The sequence below is a fragment of the Sapajus apella genome, unplaced genomic scaffold (genome assembly GCF_009761245.1).
Source record: "Sapajus apella isolate SASKATOON/1434 unplaced genomic scaffold, GSC_monkey_1.0 scaffold59, whole genome shotgun sequence".
NCBI lineage: Eukaryota > Metazoa > Chordata > Mammalia > Primates > Cebidae > Sapajus > Sapajus apella.
The window spans coordinates 5,902,108-5,909,054 of NW_022436999.1; the positions used below are offsets into that span (position 1 = coordinate 5,902,108).

General features: G+C 44.0%; 1 pseudogene across 1 annotated transcript; it reads right to left on the reverse strand.

The window, feature by feature from the left end:
• Positions 1-1,703: 1,703 nt before the first annotated feature.
• On the reverse strand, positions 1,704-3,131 carry LOC116528562 (annotated as a pseudogene). Its single transcript, XR_004259089.1, has one exon. The product of XR_004259089.1 is annotated as a keratin, type I cytoskeletal 18 pseudogene (transcript).
• Between the last annotated feature and the right edge of the window lie 3,816 nt (positions 3,132-6,947).

Consider the following 6,947-nt stretch of genomic DNA (forward strand, 5'->3'; position numbering starts at 1 on the left):
TGTTTATTTTTGGGGTCTTTTTTTGAGATAAGGTCTCTGTCACACAGGTTGGAGTGCAGTGGTGTGATCATGGCTCACTGCAGCCTCAACCTCCCCATCCCAAATGATCCTCCCACATCAGCTTCCTGAGTAGTTGGTATTACAGGTACATGCAACCATATTTATTGGTTGTAATAAATATAGTTTATTTAATCTACATTTTTATTAATCATTATTCATTAAAACAACATGGTCAAACCCTATCTCTACACAAATACACACAAAAAATTAGCTGGGCATGATGGTCGGTGCCTGTAATCACAGCTACTTTGGATGCTGAGGCAGGAGAATCACTTGAACCTGGGAGGTGGAGGTTGCAGTGAGCCGAGATTGCGCTATTGCACTCCAGTCTGGGTGACAGAGTGAGACTCCATCTCAAAAAAACAAAAAATTAAAAACAATACAGAAAACAAGCTTTCATTTCAAACTCAAACTCTCAGTGAAATTATTTCTAAGAAAAAGAAATTCAGTCACCAGGTGTTAAATCTCTCAGCTTTTCTGCTTGTTCAGGTTGAGGTTGAATAAATGAAACTAGAAGGAGAAGAGGATGATGGAAAAGAAAAAAAAGACATTCTCCCCTTAGGTTACCAGAATTAATTGAACTATTCATTTCCTTCTCCTTCAGTTTCAAACCCAAATTGCAGTAACAAGAGAGTCACTTACCAAAAGGTGGGGCTGAAATAGATCTCTGGATATCTCCTGGATGTCAAGTAGGAGAATAATCTCCAAATAGCACGTTTTCACTCTTTTCACATTTCTTTAGCAGATGTTTATGTCTACCTAGCAGGCAACTAATCACTTAGTAAAAGAAGCACAGGGCAGGCTGCTCTGGGCATTGTTTTATTGCTGCTACATCACAATCATAATGTGCTGACATCATCTCTGAAGTAAGATAAGAAGAGCACCGGGGAGGAGCTGCCCTGCAGGTCCAACTCTGAGAGAAAGTGTGGTCAGCTTTCCCATGGAGCCCCGGCAACTTGGGAGTGGGCATTCAGATGGTGGAGTGAAGTTTTCAGAGGATTTCTTGGAGAGAAAATTGATTGATGTCAATTTACATCATTGATCAATGATGTAAATATGATGTAAATAGTAATTGTAGAGCTTATAGCTTTCAGTGAATGCCAAGAATGAAGTGCTCAGGCAGTTCCAGCTGAGTGGGGATAGAGGGTAGCTCTTCCAAGAGTCTGCTCCAGCATCCATCCACCAAGTATTTATTGAAAGGGCTTGTATTAACTACAAACATCCACTAGATGGTCATTTGAGGTGGGTTGCTGAGGCACTTGTGACCTCGCACAATATTCAAGCTGCATTCTCAGGAGGCTGTTTTCAGCGTTCCTTATCACACCACACACTCCACTCCCTGTCCTGTTTTTAGGGTCAAGGAATTTCATTCCCATGCACAAATAACATACACAGTGCCTCAGTAATTTTCATGCCCCGACCTCATAAGCCTTATACATAAGTTTTAATATGTTGCCATGCACTCCTTTCACCTCCCCCTTCTTTAATTTTTAGAGCATAATGGTCATCCAATGCAAGGTAAACTTCTATCATTCTTCCCTGGTCACAGATGCATTGGGTGGCAGCACAGAGCCATCTGTAGATGCCTAGCAAACAGATACAAAAAAGAATAAGTATAGCGGCCATCACCCAAATGTGGTTTGTTTTTTTTTTTTTTTTTTTACCTCTGAACTTTTTATTGGCCTCCTGCTCCCCAAAGGGTCCCCTGCTTCTGCTGGCCTAATGTCTCAGAACTTTGGTGTCATTGGTCTCAGACACCACTTTGCCATCCACTATCCGGCGGGTGGTGGTCTTTTGGATGGTTTGCATGGAGTTGCTGCTGTCCAGGGCATCACTAAGACTGAAGTCCTAGCCATCTTCCAGCAGGCGGCGGTAGGTGGCTATCTTGGCCTCTAGCTTGACCTTGATGTTCAGCAGAGCCTCCTACTCCTGGGCCTGGCGCTGTCCCTCTGCCGGGGTCTGTGCCAGCTCTGACTCCAGGTGCAGCAGGATCCCATTGAGCTGCTCCATCTGCAGGGCGTAGCGGGTCTCCACCTCCCTCAGGCTGTTCTCTAAGCTCATCTTCGTATTTCTCATGGAGTCCAGGTCCATCTCCAAGGACTGGACTGTACGTCTCAGCTCCATGAGCGTCATCTCAGCAGTTTCAACCTCAGTGGACCGTGTGGTGACCACTGTGGCGCCCTCCTCAATCAGCTGAGTCCAGTACTTGTCCAGCTCCTCTCGGTTCTTCCGAGCCAGCTTGTTATATTGAGCCTGGATTTCTGCCATGATCTTGGCGAGGTCCTGAGATTTGGGGGCATCTACCTCCACGGTCAACCCGGAGCTGGCAATCTGGGCTTGTAGGCCGTTTACTTCCTCTTCATGGTTCTTCTTCATGAAGAGCAGCTCCTCCTTGAGAGCCTCGATCTCTGTATCCAGCTGCAGCCGAGTGACATTGGTGTCATCGATGAACTTGCGGAGCCCATGGATGTCGCTCTCCACAGACTGGCACATGGCCAGCTGTATCTCATACTTGGCTCTAAAGTCATCAGCAGCAAGACGGGCATTGTCAATCTGCAGAACGATGCGGGTATTGTCCACAGTATTTGCCAAGATCTGAGCCCTCAGGTCCTCGATGGACTTGAAGTAATGGCCCCAGTCTCTGACCTGGGGTCCCTTCTTCTCCAGGTGCTCCCGGATTTTGCTCTCCAGCTTTCGGTTCTCGGTCTCCAGGCTCCTGACTCTGTCCAGGTAGGAGGCCAGGCGGTCGTTCAGGCTTTGCATGGCCTCCTTCTCGTTCTGGATGCCTCCGATTCCTGCCAGACCCCCGGCCATCCCCGCGGCCAGGCCCCCGACCCCCATGCTGCTCCGGAAGCTGGCGGAGCGCGTCACGGAGATGTGGGAACCGGAGTCCCCGGCGCCTGCATAGACGCTGGCCGCTCTGCTGACCTGCCGGGCGCGGTAGTCCGGAGCCCACGGACCGGTAGTTGGTGGAGAAGGTGGAGCGAGTGGTGAAGCTCATGCTGCCCCGGGAGGAGAGCGAGAGGGCAGGACTCAGGCTTTGCCGACGACCCCAAATGTGTCTGTTTAACCTAGACAACCAAGTGTTCAGGTTTAACCATTGAAAGCCTTCTTGTAATTGCTGAAGGGTTCTTGTTTGTAATTACTGCGACTATTCTTCAAGTTGTTTCTTTAATTCACACTGAAGAATGGAAATTTGAGAAGACAAATGGTCATGATAATCTCCTTGCAGATGTGCTTTTCTAAACAACTGCAAGGTGGACTCTCCTTCCTAATTCCGGGTTAAATGTACAGGCAGCCACAGTTCTGCACACTGTTTTAAAATCATGACACAGGTTATATTTAACTGTGTAACATGTCAATGAGACAAGCATGTAGCATACCATTTACTGGAAGAGACTTTAATATATAAAAGGATTGATTCTGCTCTATGTTAGGAACACCTTGCCTAAACAGAAGTATATAAGGGTGCGTAGTATAAATCAGGGCTGTATCAGTAACTTTATTGTGCAAAAAGAGGGTATAGTTGCCACCACTATTAATGTACTCACCATGTGAAAGAACCTGTTCAGAAAAGGAAGACCTAATCTTCAAATTTGGATATGAGCAGTGCTTAAAGCTTCTTTCCCTTTTAGTTGTAATATTGGTCCTGAAAGCCCATACTCTGACCAGGTGATAGAACTATTGGAGGGACTCCCAAATCCAATAGTCTGATTTGCAGACATAAGCTAACCATGGGAACCCCAATCAAGTCAAGTGTCATTATCAAACAGAGGCCCTTAATGCAGCGCAGACTGTCTGCATAGAGACCACTGAGCAGCCTCGAGCTTATATCACCAGTCTCTACTCAGATGGCATATAGGAAGATCAGGCACTTGTGTAACTTCATTAGAGACCTCAGTAAGATTAGTAGCAATAGCAGAAATAAAGGTCAAATTTGCAAGCTTAGCATCCCTTTTGGGCTGATAGTAAAGATAATCCTGAGGAATGAAATTAACGCACTTATCATGTGCTATTGTCGAAAAACAAAGAGAGGGCTTACTAGACAGTAAAGTCAAGGAGTCATTAAGTTTAATCCATCTCAAATTTTCGTTAAGGAGTAAGACAGGGGTGTCTATTGACCTCCTGTTTAGGAAGTATCATTAGATGACAAAGGCAGGTCAGCATTCTATCATGTAATATCATTAAAAACAGGGGGATATAGAACATGACTCCAATAAACATGTTATTGAGCTGATCCCACTTGGCAAAGAACAAGAATTATCAGCCACCCTAACATCCATGTCTGTCTTACTTTCTCAGAAGTTTCTCCAGTTACCATCAGATACATAAGAAACCGGTTCTCTGCAATTGCAGGGGCTTCCATGGCAGCAAGCCAGATAGTTGCTTGTTGATCCAATTTCTTTAGCTGTCCTTAGGTAATGTCAGATGCTTTCCAAATTATCACTATCATTGCGGGTTGATTCTCCAACGACAGGTCCTGTTCTCAAGGAGAAAGCCCCATATTCCCCCTTTTTTGTTAATTAAGATATACTGTAAGAGTTTAATGTGTTTGTTCAACAACAACCTAACCAGTTGAGTTATAAGAAATACTAGTCTTGTGTTGTATGTGTTAAAGTTGCAATGCATATGTAAATTGAGCACTAAGATAGTAAGGTCCATTACTGGTTTCTACAGTTTGTGGAAGGCCTAAAGTCATATTCAAACAAATGAGCAATTGCATCTCTAGTTTTTTCTGTGGTCTTGGGGGTAGCATGTGTTAAGCCTGTATAAGTGTCCATGGTAACATGGAGAAATTTAAAATGTCCAAAGGGTGGATACTGAGTAACTTCAGTTTGCCAGATAGCATTAGGCACCAGACCTTGTGGGTTGGCACCAAGTCCTAAGGAAAAAGGAGACAGAGAATGCCATTGGCAATTAGGACCAGTTTTAATAATTATGCGAGCTTGAGCAAGTGTTAAATGAAACTATTGTTTAAGACTGTGAGCATTTTGATGAAAAAAAGGCATGATTAGCTTCAGCTTGCAAAAAAGCAGGAAAGTCTACAAACCACATTTGTGGTCATAATAGAGCATGGGCTCGAGCATTCCCTTCTGATAAGGGACCAGGTAACCTAGAATGAGAGTTGATATATGGTTGATATAAAGATGGTGACGATGGGCACAGAGGAGCTCTTGTGCTGCAAGAAATAAAGCTAATAGAGGTTCATTAGTAATACCCTTCACATGTGCAAGATCTAAATGAGCAATACTATACACAGCATAAGTAGTAACACTAACTATATTTATATTGTGGTGAGGAAAAGTTTGTAAAGCCAATATTAGGGCACCCAACTCTGCCTATTGCATAGTTCTAAAATGTTCCTGGATTTTGTGTTGCCAGTTTTGCACGGCATTGTGCCACATTATAACTGCTTTTAGTTGTTTTTTCCTGAACCATCTGTAAAGACAGTAGTGGCATGAAACAAAGGCTCAGAGAAAACAATAGATACAAATTTAATAGGCACAGTTTCTAAAAAGTTCAGGAGCTTAGAGACTGGTAAATGGAAGCTGATATTATCAATAAAGTCAGCCATTGCTACTTGCCAATGAAGATCACAAACTAAGAGTATGAAATTGTTCCTTGCTTACCAGTAGGAAAAGAGTAACAGAATCATATCTTGATCACTGGACACAATGCCGGTGCCCCTTTATAAGGGAAACTATTAAATTTGTGGTCTTTTGTATATGTTTAGAGAGATTATGAGATGGGTAAACAGCCCCTAAAATACGGAAATGGCAAAAGATACAGCTTACTTGCTAAACTAAGGCATGGAAAGGACCGATATTTTATGTAATTTTTTACCATATTTTGGCTCTTGAAAGTCATTAGAATGTGACTACAAGTCGCCAGGATAATAAACCAGCATTGAGTTAGCTTAAGTGTGTAAAGAAAGAAAAAAAAAAGAAAAAAACTTTAAAAAATGTTTTTAGCTGCTGGCACTCTTCCAGCATTATCCTTTAGCTGTAATGTTTTAGAAGCGAGCTTGGGAAAGCAGGGCTGTGGCGCGTGTTTTTTTTTAATTCGTTTCAGGCTCCGTAGGCAGCCTCCTTTTTTAATAGTCTGCCACCTGTTGCTGCCCTTACCCTGAAAGGAAGGAAGAGAGGAAGACTACAAGTGGTAGTTAAGAGCCTAGAGAATGACCAGGTGGTAAAGTGCATGTGTAAGTGCAGAGGCAGGAGGCGAGGTAACAGGCTGGGAGAAGACGACTCCGCTCATCCTCCAGGTCACCTATGCTTGGAGCCAACCCTGTTAGGTAAGGTACTGAAAACATACTGGGCTTTGTATTATTTTTACCCAAAAGCAGAGAGGCTAAGGGGAGGGGCAGACATGCAGCACAGGGTCTTCTTTGAAGTTTCCCAGCCACAGTGTTTTTAAACATTTTATAAAAAAGGCAAAATAAACATTCCTTACTGCTGAGTTTATCTTCTGAAGATGACAGCAGCTGGCAGAGATCATCCACCTTAGCCTGGTTAGCATTTAACATATGGCTATGGGAGAGCACCCCTTATTAGCAGGCTTCTCCCCCAGAGCTCTGTTAAATTTAAGGTTCCTTGATCAGGAAACCAACGGTATTCCTGCCAAATTAAGAGCATAAGCTTGTGTAGAGCTCCAGGCTCTACAGTGCACTGGATAGCCTTAAGTAGCTGTTGCACTGCTGTATAATCCTCTGCTCACCTTAGGCTAGTAAAGTCGGGGGTGCACATGGACTGTTTCTTAGCCCTTTCCCTAGGGAGCTAGGGAAGACAAGGAACTGCTTGTCAACTGGGACATCCGAGGGGTAGCAGAGAAGGGCAGAAGTAGGAAAAGCAGCAGTACAGCAAGCAGCAGGTCACTTTCTGGGCACA